A 23,955-nucleotide genomic window follows, 5' to 3' on the forward strand; every position below is an offset into this window, starting at 1 on the left:
TTTCTTGTTTTTTACTGTGCATGTTTGTGTCTGTGTGGGTGTATGTGCACATAAGTGCAGGTGCTTAAAGAGGTCAGAAGAGGAATTACAGATGATTGTAAGCTGGAAACCAAATCAAATGCTCTACAACAAAGTACATGCCCTTAGCCACTGAGCCATCTATCCAGTCCCCAGCTCTTAAGACCTAATGCTTCATTTTGAAAAAGAATTGTAAATAAATATGTTAACATGTTATAGATAACCTAATAATTCTAATTCTCTATGCAATTGAGGATTTCAAATTCTATCCAAGGACTCATATTTCAATTAATTGATAGAATAAAATCTGCATAACACAGGTTTTTAAAAGAAAGTTTAGCTCCTGGATTTATTTATCCACAAAACTGTATGTGCTACACTTGAACCAAGTAACATTTACCTTAAGAGACACAATTATGTCCATTTTTATTTAATCTATATTTGGCCTCAAGAGATAGTTCACTGGTTAAAAGCACTTGGTGCTCTTGCAAAAGACTCAATTTCAGTTCCTAGCTGGTATACCTATATATTCAGGCAAAACACTTGAACCTAAAATAATTTTTAAATATATTATCCTATTTAATTATGTAAGCTTTATTTATGAAGCATTACTAAACACTTAAGAAACAAAACCAAATTTAAGAAACAAAGCCACATTTAATTCATGCCTCAAAACAGGTACTGTACTACCAATCCTGACCCACTATTAACAGCCTTATAAAATGAGATGGCAGTGTAGCTCAGTGGTGAAATGCTAGCCTGGCATGCCCAAAAGCTCCAGGTTTGGTCACCTGCATCACTATAATGAAAACAAAAACAAAATAAGCAAACAAAGAAAAGATTATGTGAATAATCCCCATCAAGTGCAGGCTCATTAAGAAACAGAATCTCAGTTGCCAGTAGTTTTAAATAAGAAACTTATTCAAAAGAAGAATTAATGACAGCAGTATTAAAGTGTTGTTTGATTTTTTTTGTTTGTTTGTTTTTTGTTTTTTGGATTTTTGGATTTGTTTTTTTCGAGACAGGGTTTCTCTGTATAGCCCTGGCTGTCCTGGAACTCACTCTGTAGACCAGGCTGGCCTCGAACTCAGAGAGATATACCTGCCTCTGCCTCCTGAGGGCTAAAAATAAAGGTGTGTGCCACCACTGCCCAGCTCTTTTAACTTTCTAAACATAAAATTAACTACCTATTATTATACAAATCTATAACTACAAATATATAACTATAAATACAAATATATAACTACATCTATAATACATACAATATATACAAATATATACAATATATACAAATATAACTACAAATACAAATATATAACTACAAATCTAATCCCATTCTAGGCCTCAGATAACTTATCAAATCCTCCCCCATTTAACCTTTTATCTTCCTCTCACAAGAAGCTCCTATCCTGAGTTTTTCGGTTTCCACAAATGACACCTATACCCAGCTGAGAATCTTGGAATCACCTTGAATTCTGCCTTGTGTCCAAATTTTCTTCCAATGGTTCCTATCTGCTCAGTTATTTGCTTCTACCCCACTGGCATCAATCCTTCCTCGGTTCAGGTCAGAACTACTACTATAATAGCCTCCCTAAGCATCTTTGTTTTCTAAATACATCCAGCTGTCTGTTTTACCACAGCAATCCTCTTGTCTGAAGCTTTCTCTAACAATATAAGCTCTCAGCTCTCTCCTGTAACACACAAGCCTACTCATTCACTTCTAAACACACTACATATATCCTCAACTTATAGATGTCATCACTCCCAAAGACGCAAATATGAAGTCATTGTCTTAGATATACTTATCCTTAAAACTCAGTTACCTCGCATCGCTTTCATAGGATGCTCTCTGATCACTCCAAGAACCTTTCAAGCGACCAAACTTTTATTGACATGAGCTTATTGTATTTCTCTTAGGATTAATTCCTGGAACATCAATACAAAAGTTTTTCTTCCATCATTCACTCCCACCAATTTTCAAACAGGTCAACAAAGGTTTCTGAAACACCCTCTCAGGGATTTTAGAGACAACACCTACAGACTAGCACACTGTATTTTATAAGACCAACAAAATACAGATCACATCACATTCAGTGACCTGGACAAAAAACAACAGTGAAGCTTCTGAGCAATCTCAGAGGAAATTATAGTGAGATCAATTCCATGAGTATAACTGCAGAAGTACCAAGACTGATGAAATTTGTTTGTTTGTTTGTTTGTTTGTTTTTTTAAACCAAGATAGTGCATGTCTGTAACCATAGCAGTTTGAATCAAAAGATAGAATGACAACAAGCACAAGAACCTGACCTACAGTCAAACTGTGTCTCAAAAAACCAATGGCTGGGGACATAGCTGAGCAACATAACACATGCCTATCATGTTCCAAGGCCCTGTATTTAATTTCTAGTAACCTGTACTATTTAAAATAAATAAATAAAAAGTGCCAAGCCAGACAGCAGAGCTAGAGAAACCAGAAGGAACTTCATGGTATACAACGAAAGACAACACTTTTTATCTAGAGAACCTAAAATGTATAATGCCAAAATTCTCAAAAACAAACAACAACAAAACAAAACAAAACAAAACCCTAAGAACTGGAAGCCCCCAAGAACAACTGAGGTTGAATTTCCAGCCAAGAGATTTCAAAGTTCAAATCAAGTTGATATAAACAAAGCAAATGAAGTACTTTCTACCTGAAGTTTTAAACTAGGGTTCATGTTTGATACATTTGAGACATATTCCTATCTAGTTAGCTAGATTATAAACTGGTAAAAGCTAACTATATTCGATTTCCCCTTAAATCTTACCATTGCAGTTATGTAAGTGTCAGCAAACATCTAAAGTGTTTCACTGAAAATCATGATCTTTACTGTGTCATCCTTCCATTCCACCCCCCCCCATAAATTATAAACAATGAGCTGGAGAGATGGCTCAGCAATCAAGAGCACAACTGCTCTTCCAGAGGACCTGGGGTCCATTCCCAACACTCACATGGTCAACCATCTATAACACCAATTCCAAGGAATTCAACATTCTTTTCTGGTCTCCACAGGTACCACTCACACAGTGGTGAACAGGCAAATGTACATGCAGACAAAACTTCCACACACATAAAATAATAAATTTTAACTTATAAAAGCAAACAAATATTGACCATACAGACATATGCCTGAAATCCCAGTACTGGGAAAGTACAAGCAGAAGAATGTCAACTTCCAGGCCAGCCTGGGCTGCATACCCAGTGTGCCAAAAATAAATGAACATGTATTGCAGAAATACAATGCAATTTATAATATAAATAATATAATTTGCATAATAAAATTATGCAAATTCTTTCCTGCTACTGTGATATTTAGAGTATAAATAACTTATGAAAAAAATACAACAACCATAAAATCTGTTCAACAGCATAGTCTAGAGCCTTCTGATCCTGTGAGCCACAACTAAACACCATGTTCTTACGAGAGTTACTAAACTGCTTTGGCTTCCTCTATTTCTCATTAGCTATCCTCCCTTAATCTTTATTGGCTTTTATTTCTGATTTCAGGCACCAAGAGTTCTTTGGTCAACACTTCTCAAACGACCAGCATCTGTAAGTTTTTTTTATATGCATGCATGCATGCATATGTACACACAGCATTCAACAATATACCTGCAAGCCAGATGAGAGCTTTCAGGAATCAGTTCTCTCTTTCCACTATGTATGTTACAGGAATCAAATTCAGGTCATCAGCTTTGGCAGCAAATACTTGTGCCTGCTGGGCCAGCTCACTGGCCCCAGTCTGTGGGGTTTAAATACTACCTATATGTTGATGATTCCCAAATTCTACACAAGTTCAGATTAATGAATCCAGCAGCCTACAGAACATCTATTCAACTATTTAGTATACATCTCAAACTTAACATATCCAAAACTGAATTCTTCATCAGAAATTCATGTTTCTTTCTCTTTTGGAATTGGAAAATAAAACACTTTTATTGAACATCTGAACTTTTGTTGTTCAGCTTTTCAGCTTAATATTCATTAATTTTTGTTGTTGGGTTCTTGTTTGTTTGTTTGTTTGTTTGTTTTTTGTTTTTTGAGACAGGGTTTCTCTGTATAGCCCTGGCTGTCCTGGAATTCACTCTATAGACTAGGCTGTATAGACTAGGCTGACCTCCAACAGAAATCCGCCTGCCTCTGCCTCCCAAGTGCTGGAATTAAAAGGCATGCACTACCACTGCCCGGCTGTTTTCTAATAAAATGTGAAGATAGTATCACCAAGTCTTGCTCACTGCACATGATTTGCCAGATGCCCTGAGCGCTTCTAATCATCAGCTTAACTATAAATGGTTTAAAGGCACTAGACTATAAACTGTTCAATAAATATTTGTTCCATTCCTTGCTACCTGAAAGTATTCTACACCAGACTTCTGTATTAAAAATCTGAGCAACAGGAACTACTATGACAACCCCTGAGCTGATTATTTGGATAGCAGTACATAAAGGACACAAGTACAATTTTTTATAATTATTAATTTTTGATAGTGGTACTAAGGAATAAAACCCGCGGCTTTGCATGTGCTGCCAAGCACTCTGAGCTATAGTGCTAGTCAATTAAATATCTTCAGAAAATACTACATACATCCTCTATAGAATTCATTGTTACCTATTGCAGAGTCACCTGTTATCAAACACTGAACTGAACTAATCTCTAAAATTCTCCCAAGAGTGTGTGAAAAGTAGGACAAAATAAATTCAAGTATCAACTATCAGAATGACACCGGCCACACCATCACTATGCGATTATTTAACTGAGGCAATCACCCATACTACAGCTAGAATACCTATCTCCAATCCAAATAAACCTTTCTTTCAAATATTTTAATTATGCATGTGTAAATGTTCAGTGCTGGTGCCCTTGGGGCCAGAAGTATTGGATCCCCCTGAAACTAGAATCATATCACACTCAGAGTAAGCTGAGAATAGGAGTTGGGAACACAACTCCTATTCTCTGCAAAAGCAGAAGATTGTCTTAACCACTCAGTGTTCTCTCCAGCCCCACTAAAATTTGCTCTTTTAATCTGGTAAGACTACATTAACTATAGAAGGAAACATAATTAAAAAAAAAAAACTATGACAGGTTTCCCCATCTTAATTAAAGAGGAACTAGCAATCCACTGATGAGAATGAAAAATACCTAAAAGATAGTTATTTACAATTGTATCTATTTTAGCATATAACAATAGTGACGTTTCTTTTCATCCATCTTCTGTTAGTTTCAAGAATTCTATTTACTTACCAACTTTGTCTCTTTAAATACAAAATTAATTTTCTCTAAGCATTTTAGTTCCTAGATAGTGTGAAAAAGGTGAGAAATACTACATATATGTCCTTCAACTATATAGTAAACTCAATTTTACCATAACTAGGGTCATGCACCTCAAATTACAATCTCAAACAAAACTAATCATCTTACAACTCAGAAATAGTAATAGATATAACTAGTTAAAAAATTACAGTCTTAGATGTGCATGGAAATGGGACAATTAATCTTGAGAGTACATTCTCAATCCAACATTTAAATATAAAAGAAGGCTGGGAAGTTCAATGCCCGAAATCTTGGCTTTCATCCTGAGAATCATAAAAGAATAAGGCAACTTTCCTAATAAATACGATGGCCTTAACATGTTCAAAGCTTCTTTCATTATTCTATTCTCAGATTCCCAAATTACAAAGTACCTTTAAGAAGAAGGCCTATGGAAAGTATATCTAGCTCACTAATAGCAGCTTTTTATCAGATGCTAAGAGGCTTCCTGTTTGACAGGGGAAAGAGGTAGTGCCTGGAACTTTTACATAAAGTGTAATATGAAACAAGACTGTAAAAGGTAGCAGAAGCAAACAGCTAAAACACTCCAAGGCAATGCCAACTCAGATTTACCATCTGTTTCAAAATACCAATCCCTCAAATCAATTCAACTTCTGTTATTCATTGGAAATATAAAAGTTATTTGAACTAAAATTGTATTAGAACACATAATTTAAGCCAGGTATGGTGACACATATCTTTAAACACAGCACTCAGGCAGATACAGGCAGACCTCTGTGAGGTCAAGGCCAGCCTGGTGTACAAAGCAAGCTCCATGCCAAACAGGTTATACAGTGAAACACGCCCCCCATCTCAAAACAAGTTATTTAAAATTTCTTAATAATGTAAACTAGACTAAATCATTTTCCTCATGAATCCTACAGTGTGACAATAAAAACAGAATGAAGTTTTTTTTTCTTTCTAAAAAAACAACAAAGGGCATCATCCAGAAGAGTGCAGAAGAGCAACAGACTGAAAGCACTGTTTGTTCCAATCATTATAAGTGGGTGATCAGCTAGGCCAACTTTGTCTATGTCACAATTCTGCAAAAGTCAGCCATGTTCAATAAGTGAACAATAACAGCTAATATTGCTAAGCATTGCACAAACCAATATATTAACCAATTTACTCCTCAGAACTATTATTATATCCAATTTTAAAGACTGGACACAAAGCACAGCGACTACCCTTTAAAAAAAAAAATCACTAAGTGATACAGCCAGAATCTGAATACAGGCCTTCTGTATCCAAGCACACACATTCAATGGCCTATTCCCACTATCCAAAACTTGAACTATTAATTTGCCTGTGTTTCTTACTGAGCGATCCCTCTGCAACTACCAATAGACAATACATAAACATTTTGAAAAACAATAAAAACTTGGTGACACACATTTGGTTCATATTTTCTTTTTTAGATTGAGAACTATGAAAATAATGTCTAAAAAGCTGAACAAGTAAGCAAAACCTAGATACTTTTTAAAATATATACTAAATTCAGCACCTATAATGGGAGGTATGGGGGCCTACAGACAGCCTAACTTTAGACTAATATATACCAGTCCAAATTTTAGAGGGGGGAAAAAAAAGATTCAACACTCAAGAGGCAGAGGAAACTCTGTGAGTTTCGAGATCAGCCTGGGCTACATAGTAAGGTCCAGGATAGCCAGAGCTGCATAGTGACACCCTGTCAATCTCAAAAAACCAAAAAGCAAACAAAATAAAACAACAACAAAAGCATGCTACATTAGTAACAATTAAAAAGCCTTTCATTTTTATTTAACCAAGTGAAAGGTTGAGTCTATCGAAATAGTATGTATAGGAATTTCAGAGCCTACAGATGACCATGCTTTAAAGGTAAGCATGCAATGATTGCCCATATAATTAATAAGCAGACCCTACGTATCTGTTAGAGACAAAACCATCTCACTTATAAAAATAAAAGGCAGTCAAATAATATACTCTCCAGCATAGTACTACGCGACTTAGCAAAGCCTCTGTTCTTCTGTGTAAAACTCACTTTTGAAAACAAATGAATTTATTTTGCAAATATCTTATTTCCAAAGATGATGAAAAATAAAATTTCCATTTCCACTGTAATATACTGAGTTAAGCTCAGATTTTAAAACATAATAGTTAATCTGTTACTACATAACAGACCTGATCTCTGTCTCTAATGCTGCCATACAGCCACAAAGTATACTACCATGAATTAAGAGTACCAAGTAGCTGGGCGGTGATGGCGCATGCCTGTAATCCCAGCACTTGGGAGGCAGAGGCAGGCGGATTTCTGAGTTCCAGGCCAGCCTGGTCTACAGAGTGAGTTCCAGGACAGCCAGGGCTATACAGAGAAACCCTGTCTTGAAAACAAACAAACAAACAAAAACAAAAACAAAAGAGTACCAAGTTATAAGATATAGACACAGAGACACAAATCTGCTGATACTGGGATAGTTCCAGTGGCAGAGGAAAATCACTGAAATATTCACAGTATATGTCTTTAAATAATCCCCCAAAGAATAAGTAGAAAAATCAAGAAATCAAACAATGTCAGCCATGTGCTGATGATGAGGTTACAGACACATGAAGACACACTGTCCTGGCCTCGATGTGTATGTTTGACAATGTTCATAATAAGGAGCTTTTAAGGGCTATAGGTGTAGGCTATAGCTCAGTGACAGACCACTTACCTAGTATGTACAAATCCACGAATATTCTTCATAAGGAGTTGGGGTGGTTAATTAGATCATTAAGCTATTCTAGACTGAGAATTAAGAATTGGATTGTTAAAAAAAAAAAAAGAATGAAATATCTTGGAGACTAACAACATGATCCTACTGAAAAATTAAAATTATGGTCCGGGGACTTACATTGGTCTATAAACTGTTTATAGAACTGTAAAAAAAAATTCAAAATAAATGTTTTAAAAAAACACTTTTCCTGCAATTTTACAGAATAATTTTTAAGCGTTTAATATAGTAACATAAAGCATTCAATTTGGGTTTAGAAATCAAAAATATATTACTTTATTATTATTTAATTATTTTTAAAAATGTAACTAGCTGAGAATGACAGCATATGCCTAACAAAACCAGCACTCAGAAAGCTAAAGTAGGAAGATGACTATCTACAAGTTCTAGATCAGTTTGCACAGTATGCACCAAGCTAGTCTGGAATACACAATGAGATTCTGTCTTATAAAGAAAAACAAGCTATTCTACAACTTACAGGTATGGTTTAAGAAGTGAGAAATAGGGCTGGAAAAATGGCTCAATGGCTAAGAGCACTGACTGTTCTTCCAGAGGTCCTGAGTTTAATTCCCAGCAACCACATGGTGGTTCACAACCATCTGTAACAGGGATCCAATACCCTGTTACAGATAAATAATAACGAAATAAATAAATCTCTAAAAATAATAAAAAGTGAGAAATACAACAAAATACAACCAAACTTCCCTAAACTTCCCCAGATTAGTATACCTCAGAAAAATGAAGTAGTAAGATGCTGCCTTCTCAACAGCTCAGTATTACTGAACTAAGACATAGCTTGATTGGTAGAGGGCTCACCTAGCATGAACAGGCCATGGGTTACATCTTGGACATGATGGCACATGCCTGTATTTAGTAGAGGCAGGAGATCAAAAATCCACATGTTTTAGAGCAGCCTGGGCTACATGAGACTCTGTCTTGAAGAAGAAGGGAAGAGAAGGAGGAGGAGGAGGAGGAGGAGGAGGAGGAGGAGGAGGAGGAGGAAGAGGAGGAAGAGGAGGGAAAGGTTTCCATAGAAGCACAAATCTATAAAATACATTGAGTAGACATAGTGTACAAAACTTTAATCCCACAAATCAAGAGGCAGAGGCAGAAAGATCTCTGTGAAATCAAGGCCAGCCTGGTCTACTACCAAGTTCTGGACCTGCAATAAGCCAGAATGAGAGCCTGTCAAAAAACGGAAAAAAGGAAAAAGGAAAAAAAAGAAAAAGAAAAAGAAAAAGGAAAAGGAAAAGGAAAAGGAAAAGAAAAAGAAAAAAAAAGAAAAAGAAAAAGAAAAAGAAAAAAAGAAAAAGAAAAAGAAAAAGAAAAAAGCTGGGCCTGGTGGTACAAGCCTTAATGCCAGCACTAAGAAGACAGAGGCAGGCAGATCTCTGTGAGTTCAAGCAGGCCTAGTCTACAGAGTGAATTCCAGGAGAGCCAGGGCTATACTAAGAAACCCTGCCTTGAAAAACTGATTACAATGGATGGATGGATGGATGGGTGGATGGACAGATGGACAGATGGACAGACAGACAGGATTATGTATCCAAGTGAGATAATCCAATCAACAAGCTGGTTCAATATCCAAAAATTAATGGAAACTATTAAGTCAATGGGTTGAAGAAGAAAAAGTGCATACTCCTATCAAGCTATATAGAATAGCACTAAAAATTCAGTAACAGCAGTCATTTTAGTACTAAAAATTCAGTAACAGCAGTCATTTTAGTACATACCAGTAACCCCAGCATTAAGAGGCTAAAGCAAAAGGACCATGTTTAAAGCCAGCCTAAACTATACAGAAAGACCTTTTCTCGGAAGAAAAACAAAAACCCTGCCTACATAGAGAACTTAACTTGCTTAAGTACATCTTGAAAAAAACCTATACTAGAAAAATACTATGATCAGTATTAAGCAAGACAATTATCTCCCACAATACTTAGCTAAGTGCATTATTGTTTGTTTCTAATATTCAACAATGAAAAATTCATTTGTCTTCAAACAGTGTCTGTATATGGCAGTTACTTATTAATAAGTCAATAACAACTCAATATTCCATTGTTATCAAAGAACATTCCCCCAGAAAAATAAAAAGTAGTTCTAGAATTGTAGTAGCTTCCCTATTTAAAAATAAACCTTACACTAAGTATAGTGACACACAGCTTAATTCCAGCATCAAGAGGCTAAGGCAAGAGGAATTACAAAATCAAAGCAAGTATGGGCTACAGAAAGAAAGCATCAAAAAGAAATCAGGGTTGGGGGGCTATGATTTAGCTCAGAGCTAAAATGCTTAGCTAGACTGCTTAATAATCATAAGGCCCTAAATTTTATACCTAGCACCATAAAAATAAATATGTCAGAGAGACAGATAAATAGATAAGCTTTGGCTTCTTTAAATACAAACAGAAATGAAAGAAGGTTGATTATATGTCCTAAACAAGAAAGCAAAGAACTGAAGTGATTTAAAAAACAAAAAAATCACAGCAATTATACTGTCTTCTAAATTCCAATTGCAAATGTGTTCTTGCAGCATTTGCAGCAATATGCAGCACTAAAAAGGGACTCTTTCCTTCATCTACACAACAGGGAGTTTGCCATACACCAAAAAAAAAAAAAAAAAAAAATGCTGTCAAAAATTAAATTGACATAAATTAAATAAAAAATATAATAATCAACTTAGAGTTGAGAATAATTAGACTTAAAGTTCAGTAAATTTCAACATACAGTAGTGGGAGAACCCACTACTTGAATGAATATCCATATTCAAAATATTAGGCTGGAAACCCTAATTCATCTAGTATTTTGTAGTTTAGCTCTCAAATATACATTTATAGTGAGTTTGAGTTAAAATTTATAAATGATATGAAGTAAGGAATCAAATTTAATTATTAATAGGATAAACTGACTAGGTTTCTTCTCAATACTGGTTTTGGTCTATGGAAGTGCTTTTTACAAATTTAAGTAGCCTAGTAAAAACACCCCGCATTTCAGGAAGTTTATTAAAGGTTAGTTTTAACTCCAGTTATACTGGAAAGACTTATGAATCTTAAAAAATAAAAGTTTATATAAACAATTTGGGGGGGGGGGGCTAGATGGTTCAGGGGTTAAGAGTACTGGCTGCTCTTCCAGAAGACATGGGTTCAATTCCCAGCAGCTGCATGGCATCTCACAACTGTATGTAACTCAGATCTCAAGGGATCCAACATGCGCATGGCGTACAGACATACAGAGTACCCATTCCCAAAAAACAAAGGTTAAAAAGTATTTAAAAAACTATTTTATAAAACTTAGACAATTTTAAGCTGGAAGGTTGGCTCAGCAGTTAAAAACAGTGGCTGTTCTTCCAGAGGATCAGAACCCACACAGTATCTGACAAGTGTCTATACTCCAGTCCCAGAGTATATGACACTCTATTTTGGCCTCCAAAATAAACAGTCAAACATGCAGACAAAACACCCATACACACAAAATGTTTTTTTAAGTAGACATTAAAGGGAAAGATATTTTGACAAACTATAAAAGGGTGAGTTTTCACAGAAGGCAGAGACACATTATCAGGAGAATTTATTGCCAAGAAATTAACTCCTACTTAGAAACACACACACACCTGTTTTCCAAATGCATAAGTATCTACTTACCTACTACATAACTACATGTATCATCTCTGGATAAGAATACTGTAGGCCAGTTTTATGTTTTCTTCCAACCACACTGACAGGTACCAATGAAAGCATACTTCCCTGCCTCATCTGCCTTTTGATCAATTGTACAATCCATCAGCATCTGAGGTTAGAGATGCAAATAGGCTACAGATTATTCCTCCTTCCCATGATAAATGTCATCTGCATACAAATACAAAATAGCTACTTTTCAAGTCACTAGTACCAAATCCAAAGCCAAGTAACTATCAGACTCAGTGAACAAAACCAGAGATTTTCATTTGAATAATTCAACATAACCAATGGAAAAATGCCAATACTTTGTATTAGTAAAAAACAGTGTGAACAAATGTAAACATACTAACCAAGTATTTTTTATGACATGACCATAGTTTCAAATACTTTCCCTCAGAAATAATCAAAATTTGCAGAAACTCCAATAGTAGAAAGCATACAAATTGTATATCCTGAAATACCTCTGTAACCAGAAATACTTTGTCAGACTATATTTTCAGAGCCAACTATACTGTCTCAATAGATATAAACTCATTTCTCAGAGCCTTAAAATATTTGAACACCAATTCTCAGAGCCTTAAAAATATAGTTGGGAAAGAGAAGTCATAAAAAAGAAATCTACACTACCACAGACTAACAACAACAAAAAAAGTGGAAAGTCTCATACAAAAGGGCAAATAGATCCCTCCAGGTTAAGTTCTCAAAGGGGTTCTTAGGAGATAGCACTTAACTTGATGTACAGTAAAAAAAAGGTTAAATAAATAAAGGCCAAGAGGAGGGACTTCACAGAAACAACTTAAGATTAGATGGACTAAGCTTCACATAGGGAAGAAGAAAGAATTCAAATTAAAGAATATATCAAGACCAAACTACTGAGAAATTTGAACACCAAAAGGAGTTTGAATTTTTTTCATTTCTGTAGGTTTATATATTGTGGTAAGAAATGAATGTGTTGAGTTTTTTGTTTGTTTTTTGTTTGTCTTTTGTTTTGTTTTGTTTGAATCAGGTTTTCTCTGTATAGCCCTGGCTGTCCTGGAACTCTGTAAACCACAATGGCCTTGAACTCAGAGATCCACCTACCCTGGCCACCAGAGTGCTGGGAATAATGGTATGGACTACCACTAAGTCTCTGAGATGCAAGTGTATTTAAATATAGAAAATATGCCCAAGGTATAAGGGAGACATGAATATTCCAAATAAACCTCCACAAACGAAGAAAAAGATGTTCAAACAAGAAGGTATTTCTTGGGAAGAGGGGAAAGCCATAAGCAATGCTCAAATTAAACCAAACCAAGTTATATAAAAAGTTAGAATTCTACTTTTGCAACTACATTTAAGTTTTAACTGATTTTTTAAAAAGCAATATAAAGTACATGTAATGGCTCTTACTGTATCATTTGCACATAAATCAATTTACCTCAAACACTGTACATTAATGTTAATGCTCAGACTTTATTTTTATTTATTTATTTATTTATTTATTTATTTATGGTTTTGGGGGGGGAATGGCTCTTACTGTATCAATTGCACATAAATCAATTTACCTCAAACACTGTACATTAATGTTAATGCTCAGACTTTGTTTGTTTGTTTATTTATTTGTTTATTTATTTATTTATTTATGGTTTTGGGGGGAAAGGTTTTCTCAGTGTAACCCTGTCATGGAACTTGCTCTGTAGACCAGTATGGCCTAGAACTCAAGAGACCCACCTGCCTCTGCCACCTGAGTGCTGGGGTTAAAGGCATTCACCACCTTGCCGGGCTTAATCCTCAGACTTTAAAACCGATATGCCACAACTCATATCAGTGCACAGTTATGGATCAAGGCCATTAGTTTAAAATATATTACCATGATAACCCACACACAAATTAAATGATGTCCAAAAAGAATGGAGGAGTGGGCCCTGGTTCTGGAAAGACTCAGTGCAAGAGTATAGGGGAATTCCAGAACAGGGAAGTGGGAAGGGGTAGATGGAAGAATAGGGGGACGGAAGAGGGCTTATGGGACTTGCGGGGAGTGGGGACCCAGAAAAGGGGAAATCATTTGCAATGTAAATAAATAAATAAATAAATTAAATTAAAAAAAAGAAACAAAAAAATATTACCATGAATTATAAGTTCATCAAACAACCTCAAGCACATTTCAAGAGTAAATAAATGGGTGCCCCAATGCTCAACAGCACTAATAAAAGATTGTTATGACAGCAATCAGTAAAAATCTCCCATGGAGTTCAAATAACATCCTCCCACAAAAAAGTAAAATGTCTCATTACTAGCCTATCTCTTAACCCCTCACAGACCCACAACTAAAAAAGTTACAAAAATTTAATGAGACTATTTTAAGAGTCCCAAAATCAAGAAAGCAGACTTCTAAATATTCTTTCGAATTACCTCATTTGATTAAAATAATATTTAACATGATCCCAGCTTTACTTTTCCCAAGCATAGACTTTCTAATGGCTTCTGTCACAAAGATCCAAGGGTCTCCCCTGTCTTCTCTATGTAAGCCCCAACCCAAGTCATCCATGTTTGAACAACAGAGGTACCATGCATGTAGAAAAAGTTGATAGGGAGGCAACTGAAAGAGACCACGGGGTACAGGAGCCACTCATTATATAACACTTGCAAGTATTTGTACATCACGTTTATTAACATCATCACAGGTCAACTGTACAGACAGACCAAACATTGCGAGCAATGGAAAGGACTTATAACAAGTGACTTAGGGGATAACCGAAAGGGGGAAATTGAGGAGCTAAGATACAAAATTCTAAGCAAGGTGGTTTCAAAACACCAGTGTCTTCAAGATAATGGGCGGGTTCAAACTTCCTGCTTAACCTAAACTGCCTCTCCCAGGCGCCAACAGCAAGTATTACAGCTCTTTTGTCTGTGCAATGACCGGTCAAATTTGAGCAGAAAAACAAAACAACAACAACAACTAAAACCACAAGGTAGTTGCACAGAGTGATCGTTACCGGGAGCGGGGTTCCAGCTGTCCATGGCCACCAGACATCAACTCTCACCCTGATTTGTTTTTGGCAACAACGGGAGGCCACTGTATGAGGCGGTGAGAAAGTGGACGAGGGACCAAAACACAAGTTTGGGGACCAGAACCAACTTAAGAGTGACGATTCAGGGTGTTTACGGCCTACTGAGAAGTGGGAATAGGACCCACACACTCGGACTCGGGAGGAATTCCAGTTGCCGGAATGAAGCGGGCAGAAGGGCAGCGCCAGCCAGGCAGATGACAGCGGCCAACTCGGGTCGGTAAACAAGCCGGGCGGGCCACTCTCCCTCATCTCCCGGGTTGTCCCCGCGCCGAGAAGCCCAAGATGGACGCGCGGCCGCGGACAACCCCGGGCCAGCGAAGCGCTATCCCGCAACGCTGCTGCCCGGAGGCTCCGCAGACTGCTCCCCGCGACGCCCCGTCAGGCCGCGGCCAACCCGCGAGGGGCCTGAGGCGCGGCGCCCCCAACCCAAGGCCCAGTTACCTGGCGGCCGCGGATCCTCCTCCTCCCAGTCTGACGCGCGGCGCCCGGCGGCCGCGGCGGCGGCGGCGACTCCCGCACGGCCAGCGGCGACGAGCCGAGCCCGGCCCCTCTCCGCCTCCCTCGGCGCCGCCGCCCACCCCGCTGCTGCCGCCTCCGCCCTCCCGCCTCAGTCAGGACATGTTCTCCGCGGGCCCGCGCGCGGCTCCCAGCGGCCCGAGGGGCGGAGAGGCGGCGCGAAGGCGGGGGCCGAGGCGCGGGGACAGGGGCGGAGCGGACTGGGGACGGCCTCGGGCGCAGAGGACTCCGAATGGCGCCGGTCAGGACCCTAGAGCTAAATAAACCCCGCGGCGGCCGCACAACGTCAGGAACTGGACCTTGCTGCTCACCGTCCTGTGATTGGCCCCGAGGCCTCAGGAGGCACAGCCAATAGGCGACCGCCTCTTTCCGCAGGAGGCGGGCCGCGGCCATGACATCAGCAGCATGCGTCCTGATTGTGAGGCTACGGCGAGGGCGGTCCCGCGCTGCAACCTCCCAGGTGTGAGTATCTTCAAGTTCAAGTGCGGGATGCGCTTGGAAGACAGGAGCTGGGTTCTCTGGACCGCGGGCCCCTCTTTGCAGCGGAGTTGCCAGAGCTTTGAATCAAGCGCGAGTCTTCCGTCTCAGAAGTGAGCTGTTTGCTTGGCGATTCCTTAGGCGGTTTAAAACATTTTTTAAATTTCAATAATTTGACACAGGCTTTCATTCTGTGGCTCAGGTTGGCTTGGAACTCTTAAACGATTTTCCTGCTTCCCCAACAGCGTTGAGGTTACAAGCCCTGCTTACTTTGAATTTTATTTTGTTTCCAGACGAGGTTCTCTTGTAGCCCAGTTTATTTCTAGCCCATTCTAAATAACTGAGACTATATTAAACCTCCTGCCTCAGCCTCCGAAATGCTGGACTTAAAAGTATACCACTACTACGCTTAATTTCACCTAGCCCTACTTCAAACTTTTTCAAAATGTAAATTACTTTAAAAGTAATTTGTTAAAGGCAGTAGAGATGGTTCAGTGGGTAAAGTTGCCAAGCTTGAAAGCCTGAGTTCCATCCCCAGTACCTACGTAGTGCAAGAAGAGGACTAACTCCCACAGTTGTACTCTGAGCTATACACAAAATAAATAAATGTAATTAAAAAATAATAATATGGAGGCTGGAGAAACGACCAGCATGTAAGAGCACTTTCTGCTCTTAAAAAGAACCAGAGTTCAGTTCCCAGCAGCCACTTCAGCAGAGTACAAGCACCTGGGACTCCAGCTCCAGGTGATTCAGTGCCCTCTTGTGGCCTCTACCAGCACCCACACTCACTTTCACAAACACACATAATTAAAAATAAAAAAAAAAATAATTACTATCTTGAAGGAAAATTAACAGCAATCAGGGAGGGCATTTAGTAGTTATGCTGGATACACCTCAGATCCAAAAAGATGACTATGTTACTTGAAATTTGATGTTTCCAAACTTGAGTGGGAATTCACGTTGTAAAGCTGTCTTTGGTGTTTTGAGTTATTTGCTTAAAATGGTATGCAATGTGTGACTGCTGTACCATGGCCATCAAAGAACAATACTAGGTATAACTTCCCCTCAGCATTTTTGACAGCCAGTGGGGGTGCTTCCTCTTCGTAGTCATTGCTATGAGGTAGAGGCCTTCAGCAACCCCCATCTGGCCAAAGAACTTATCCATAAATTAAGTTTAAATGGAAATAGCCTTTTGCCTACAAAACAACACATTCTTGAGAATATAATGAACTCATTTATAGGTAGAAGCCCACATTATTACGTTAAAAAACAACAGTTCAACTAACACATTGGAAATATTTTCTTTAAGCACTTCCTCTTCCTGAATCAAAGCTTTACAGCATGTTGCCTCCAAATAAGCACCAATCACACAATAAGATGTCCAAGTTGTAGTTTATTTTAGTAAGAAAAAGGATATGATTTAGAGGAAGCTTTTTAATTCGGTTTAGTAAATGTCCAGTAAAAACAAAAAAAAAAAAAAAAAAGTCTGGCGGGGCAGCGGTGGCGCATGTCTTTAATCCCAGCACTTGGGAGGCAGAGGCAGATGGATTTCTGAGTTCAAGGCCAGCCTGGTTTACAGAGTGAGTTCCAGGACAGCCAGGGCTACACAGAGAAACCCTGTCTCCAAAAAACCAAAAAATAAATAAATAAAAATAGAATAGTCTGTGCACCAAGAAATAAACACACAAAGATAAGGAAGGACCACCTAAGTGGTAAAAAAAAAAAAAACAAAAAAAAAACAAAAAAACAAACAAACAAACAAACAAAAAAAACGATAGCACGGAAGGAGGCTAAGTCAAAATAACCACAATTACAAAAAGGGATTGCTAAGTAAATTAAAATGAAAATTAACTTATAATTGAAAAGGAGAACAAAGTCAAAAAACTGCATTGAAGACAAAAAGACACTTGATAGGCATCTAGTAGTTCTCAGACGTGAGGAGATGGATTAGTATATTAAGTGCTTTGAGTTCAGGGCCCTGAATCCATTTAAGAAAGCCAAGTATGCACTACATGCTTGAAATGTCAGTGCCAGAAAGGAGGAGACAGGAGAAGCCCTGGGTTCCATGGCTAGCCAGTCAGCCTAGTTCCAGACAAGTGAGAGATCCTGTGGTAAAACACAAAAGTGGATGTCCCTGAAGAATGACACCCAAGGTATCATTTGCCCTCTTGCCCCAGGCCTGTACACACACATAAAAACATATACAAAAAGGAAATTTATTAGTTTTCAACCTTGGAAACACATTAGAATCACTAGTATGGCTTTTTAAACATGGGCTCCACCTGTTGAGGCCTACTGAGAAGCTTCCTAAGAGGAGAATCTAAGCATAGATAGGTCTTAAACATCCTTCAGCTACTCTGAAGTGCAGCCAGGTTTGAAAACTACTGATGAAGTCCTACCCCCAAAGTCTGCACATGGGGATACTGAAACACTGATACTTAGAAATACTAAGTGATTTAGCATGCTAACAAAGAGAACTGATTTGGTCATAGATAAGAAACTAATTTGGAGGCCTGTGAGTTCTCCTTGGTAGTAAACATGCCACAAACCTGATGACCTAAATTTTGTTCCTGGGATTCACATGGTGGAAGAAGAAAACCAAATCCAGTGGGCTGTTCACTTCTAGGCACACACATTTAAAGAGTGAAGTATTTGAAGGAGAGGGGGACTCTCAAAGAGGACTGGAGTCCAGTTCCCAGTACCCATGTTAGGCAGCTCACAACCATCTGTCACTCCAGCTCTAGAGGATCCTATGCCTTCTGTACTCCAGGAGTATCTGCACTCATTCACATGCTCACACACATATGCACATACTTAGAAATTATATATATAATTTCTATATATATATATATTGCCACACAAAGTATATATATATATATATATATATATATATATAGAGAGAGAGAGAGAGAGAGAGAGAGAATCAGTCTCTCTGGGTATCACTGACTGAACTAGAATTTGCTATTTAGACCAGGCTGGCCTCTTAACTAACAGGAGCTTACCTGCCTTTGCCTCCCAGGTGTTAGGATTAAAGGCATGCATCACCATGCCCAGCTTTATATATATATATATATATATATATGTGTGTGTGTGTGTGTGTGTGTGTGTGTGTGTGTGTGTGTATGTATGTATGTATGTATATTAGCCACAAAAAGCGTTTTTCATGACAAGGTGCCATATGAGAACTATCTTCCTGGAATGTCTGTGATACCTAGCTATAGAAATGTGGACAGAAAACAATTGAGAGGCACAGAGATAAAACCTGGATAATCAGTAGAAGTGGAAAGGAGGGGCAGAAGTGGAATGCAGTGAGTGATGAGACTCACTAGAGGAAGCCTTTGTTTAAAAGCTTTCCATTTATGGTTTGCCAATACCTGAATCTGGGGCAACAGAAAGAAGCAAACATCAGAGGACTGTATGACTATGCTATGAAGAACATTGGAACTCATGTTCAGAACTAGATACGGTGAGGTCAGTTGTATACAGATCCAGGGTTCAGAAGAGTGCAGCAGGGCCTTGTAAGGAACAAGGAATCAGGCTGACCTGGACACAGAGAGCAGGGGTGTCTGTCTACAGAGTAGTTACTGTGGATTTTCCAGAGTAGGAAAGAAAGAAAACTCCCAACAGAAAAAGAACAAGCAGTCAGAAAGGTGGACATTGCAAAATGTGCAACATTCTCAAAGGTGCAGGTGTGGTGAGCCTCAAGTACATTGTTCCCAAATAGTATTGGAGTATGCAGATTTTGAAAATCGGAACCAAGAAAAGGTCAGTGTGTTTGACAAACATCTTCACTGACCTTATAGAGAACAGTTCTCGGTAGAATAATGGAGAGCGAAACCAAGTTTCAAAAGCTGAAACCGTGCGTGGGTTTTGAAGCAGTGATTACAGACTACCAGTCCAGGAGCGTTGGCCATGAGACTAAGGCAGGAAATAGAGGAACAGCCACAGTGAAGGATGAGGCTCAGGAAAAGGTTTTGTTTTCAGCATATCTGAGCACTTTTGCAAACAAAGGAGAGAAGGTGGAGGGAAGTCAAATTCAGAGCAGTCTTTTGTTGCATGTTGGCACCTATAACAAAGGGCACTGCTCTTTGGGAAACTAGTACTTTCCTGTGGCCTTCCTGGATGCCAGCCACAAATCTGCATGGAAAACAAAATCTCCTGTGAGCAGACAAAATATACTTGTGAAGCATCAGACAAAATGTAGCTCATCTGGGGCTGGGGACATGGCTCAGTGGGTAATAAAAGCATTTGCCACACAAAGTATTCCAGCCTGAGTTCACATCCCCAGAACCTATTTAACGATGGGTGTTCTGTCTCACATCTGTAACCACAGTGATTTTAAGACAAGATGGGAGGAAGAGACGGACAGTTGATTCCCCTGTTCAAGGGCCAGCTAGCATATGCAAAGGTAGACAACAGAGGGACCCTCAAAGTGGAAGGTGAGGTCCAACACACAAAGTTGTCATCTGACCTCCACTTGGGCCATGGCGTATGTATACCTTTACTCACATGAATGTGCGTGCACACACACATGCATCATATATATACCATGTCTCACCCAGGGGGTAGGAATTAATAGTTATAGTGTGGTAGGGGGGAGAGGAAACCCTAAAGGACTGAGAAAAAGAACAAGAAACAGCCATGTGGGATGGTCCATGTCCACCCCAGGATACATGCTAGCTAGCATGTACTCTTGTGCATAAAAACTAACCATATGTTAGTCCTGGAGCCCCCTGTTTTCTCTCTTCCTTTCATTCTAGCCATCACTGTTTAGTAGTTTAAAACACCCAATCAAAGAGTATATAAAGAGAATAAAAGTTCTTAAATGTATAAAAATCCCAGTCTTGGGATAGTATGAGGACCAGCCCATTACTGGTCTAATATCCTCTGTGCCTTATTGAATGAATCTAATAAAACAGCTTCCCAGCATACAGCTTTGGTGCTTCTTCCTTGGTTTTCCTACAGCAATAGGAACAAAGCACCCTGTGGTTATACTAAAGTGTGTCTAATAACTCTTTGGCCAGGTGTCCATATAAGCCAGACTCACTGAATTGTGAGAGAATTGTTGCTATTTTATTCATTCCTTTTAAGTGAGTGTAGCTCAGTAGATGATCTCTTGTCAACCATGCATAGAAATCTGAGACTGATTATCCATACTGCCCAAAGAGGAAGAGGACAGGGAGAAACGAGACATGTCAGGGTCTGAAATAAACTCACTGTGTTATCATCTGGACCTAGAGCTGAGAGTGGCATAAGCATGAACTTTGGAATCAAACAATCCTGAGTTCAGTTATATTCATCTGCACTGGGTGCCCTGATCTCTGAGTCCCAGCTTCTTCAACAGAAAAGCACAAAGTACAGCCGGGCATTGCAGTGCACACCTTTAATCCTAGCATTTGGGAAGCAGAGGCAGGTGGATATCTGTGAGTTTGAGGCCAGCCTGGTCTACACAGCAAATTCCAGGATAGGCAACTAGGGCTACATAGAGAAACGCTGTCTGACTCAAAAAAAAAAAAAAAAAAAAAAAAAAAAAAAAAAGAAAGAAAAGAAAAGAAAAGAAAAACAAGCAAACAAGAAAAACAAGAGAAACAAAGGAAAAAAAAAAAGAGAGAAGAAAGAAAATCATAAAATACAGTTTTCCTGGCAGCTACTGAGGACCTAGAAAGGTAAGAGACGGGAAGTCATTGGAGTCTTCACAAGCACTGATTTGCTTTCTGTTTAATCAGGCAATGTTTTTTGGAGAATGAATCTATACCAGGCACTGTATCAAGAACTGCCAAGGTAGAGACAAATAAGGCTGTTTGGGTCCAAGCTAACAGAAGGGCCTGGCACCTAACCCAAGGGTCTTCATCCCTTTTAGTAGACCCTGAACTTGGATGGGAAGAAAATACACCTGATTATTAACCAAGACGTAGTATGTACGACATTCATTAGCACAATCAGCAACTGCAGTAGCTTTAGCAGGCCTATGCTTAGTGACAGAAGCACAGATTCTATCTCCAGTTACCTATGGTTGTGTCCATCTCAAAATATGATTTATATTCACAGCTTCAAAGCCATGGTAGCCAAATGATCTGTCATTGGGTCTGGTCATTTAATATATCATTGAAGCATATGAATGAATATTACAGGCCTTAAAAAATATTTGATAACTAATATTTCAATTTAGTCAGTTTCCTTGTGATGCCATTCATTTTGTGCTTTACAAAAAATTATTATCATATCATCCCAGGAACTAGTAAGATGGCTCAACAAAGGCACTTGCCACCAAGACTGATTAGCCTGAGTTCAATCCCCAGCACCCAGATGGTAGAAGAAAAGAACTGGCTCCTGTAAGATGTCCTCTGATCCTGACCTCCACATACATGCAAAATTATCTGTTCATGTTTGCTTGCTATCTCTCAATCAATAAACAAATGCATATTTTTTCAATTAAAAAAATAAAAAGGCAGGCAGTGGTGGCACACGCCTTTAATCCCAGTACTTGGGAGGCAGAGGCAGACGAATCTCTGAGTTCGAGGCCAGCCTGGTCTGCAGAGTGAGTTAGGACAGCCAGGGCTACAGAGAAATGCTGTCTCGAAAACCAAAATAAAAATAAAAATAAAAAAATTAAAATTAAAAAGTAATTTATTTATCTGGCTTGTGTGGTGGTACATATATTTAATCCTAGAACTTGGGAGGCAGAGGCAAATGGATCTCTGAGTTTCAGTCCATCCTGATCTACATAGCAAGTTCCAGGCAAGTCTGTTTTGTGAGACTCTCTATTTTAAAAAGAATAATAAGTAAAACACTTGCCACATAAGCATGAGGACCTGAGTTCAGATCCTTAGAATTCATATAAATGCTGGATGAGGGTAGTAGCCCATTCCAGGATTCAAAAGGTGGAGAAGGCATTTTCAGACCAAGCCAGCTAACTAGATCAAGCTAGAGTCCAGAATTTTCAAGCTCTGGGTTCTAAGGTGTAGAACCATCAAGGAAGGCAACTCCACACACATCTGTAAGCATATCTGTATATGTATCCTGACATACATGCAAACATTCATACACATACACACAAACCACATATTTGAGCAAAAGGATAGCCACATACTTAGAGAAAAGAAACCATAGACCAAAACCTGGGCTTAGCAGTATATGACTATAATCCCAGTACTAAATAGGTGGAGACAGGAAGATCAAGGGGAATATTTGCCTGATTGTTTTTAATAAACCTCTTTTCATCTCACTGTTGACAAGTCACTATCTCTATCATCCCAAGCACATATTCATGCTTACACACATGTACACGTACTAAGAATACACAGATATATGTATACTGCACTTATATGTACAAATAGTACATAAAGGTATGAATGCATACATAATAAAATTACTGATCTAAAGGTAATCATTATATGTCTTATCATGTAACACTTATGGAATTGAAAATATGCTGCCATTTTGCAAAATGGTACAGTGGCAAATTAGCTACAAGTACTTCCAACACAGGGCAGTTAAGAATGCGTGGCTAAGCCAGGCAGTGGTGGCTTACGCCTGTAATTCCTGGCAGGCAGATTTCTGAGTTTGAGGCCAGCCTGGTCTACAAAGTGAGTTCCAGGACAGCCAGGGCTACACAGAGAAACCCTGTCTCGAAAAAAACAAAAAACAAAAAACAAAAACAAAAAGAAAGAAAGAAAGAAAGAAAAAGAATGCATGGCTATTTGTCATTCCTTTCCTTTCAGTCACATCAGAAACAATGCAGGCTAAAGCTGTTTCAAAATATTTGAGATTATCCATGATGTAATTCCAATGTCTTTTAAGTTAACTAAAATGTAAATGATTTCATTTGCTTCAGAAACAATATGTACATTCAAACAGTGGATCAAAGAGACAGCCTTGGCAGCCTCAGGGTTAATATGGAACCATGAAAAGCAGCATTGTGTGAACTTTGATATAGCAGATTTATAATGGCTATAAACATTTGTTAATGTACCTTTCTACCCAGGACAGATTCACTCAGCTGTTCTACATAAGGAATAAAGCATGGATTGTTCTAGAGTGAACTCCAGCCTGCTAGCCTTTACACATTTAGAACTTACTGCTGATGAACTTCCCTCTTGTTTAGATGGTTTTGATGAATACTGGT

The 23,955-nt window shown here is 38.6% G+C and overlaps 1 protein-coding gene across 2 annotated transcripts in view; it reads right to left on the reverse strand.

Moving 5' to 3' along the window:
- Zranb1 (zinc finger RANBP2-type containing 1) overlaps positions 1-15,385 on the reverse strand; it is a 60,260-nt gene extending 44,875 nt beyond the window's left edge. For both annotated transcript variants that reach the window (XM_052196682.1, XM_052196674.1), the window contains exon 1: positions 15,279-15,385. The gene's annotated coding sequence lies outside the window, so the exon portion shown is untranslated. The remainder of the gene's footprint in view (positions 1-15,278) is intronic.
- Positions 15,386-23,955: the final 8,570 nt, after the last annotated feature.

The sequence above is a fragment of the Apodemus sylvaticus genome, chromosome 1 (genome assembly GCF_947179515.1).
Source record: "Apodemus sylvaticus chromosome 1, mApoSyl1.1, whole genome shotgun sequence".
In the NCBI taxonomy this organism is placed as follows: Eukaryota; Metazoa; Chordata; class Mammalia; order Rodentia; family Muridae; genus Apodemus; species Apodemus sylvaticus.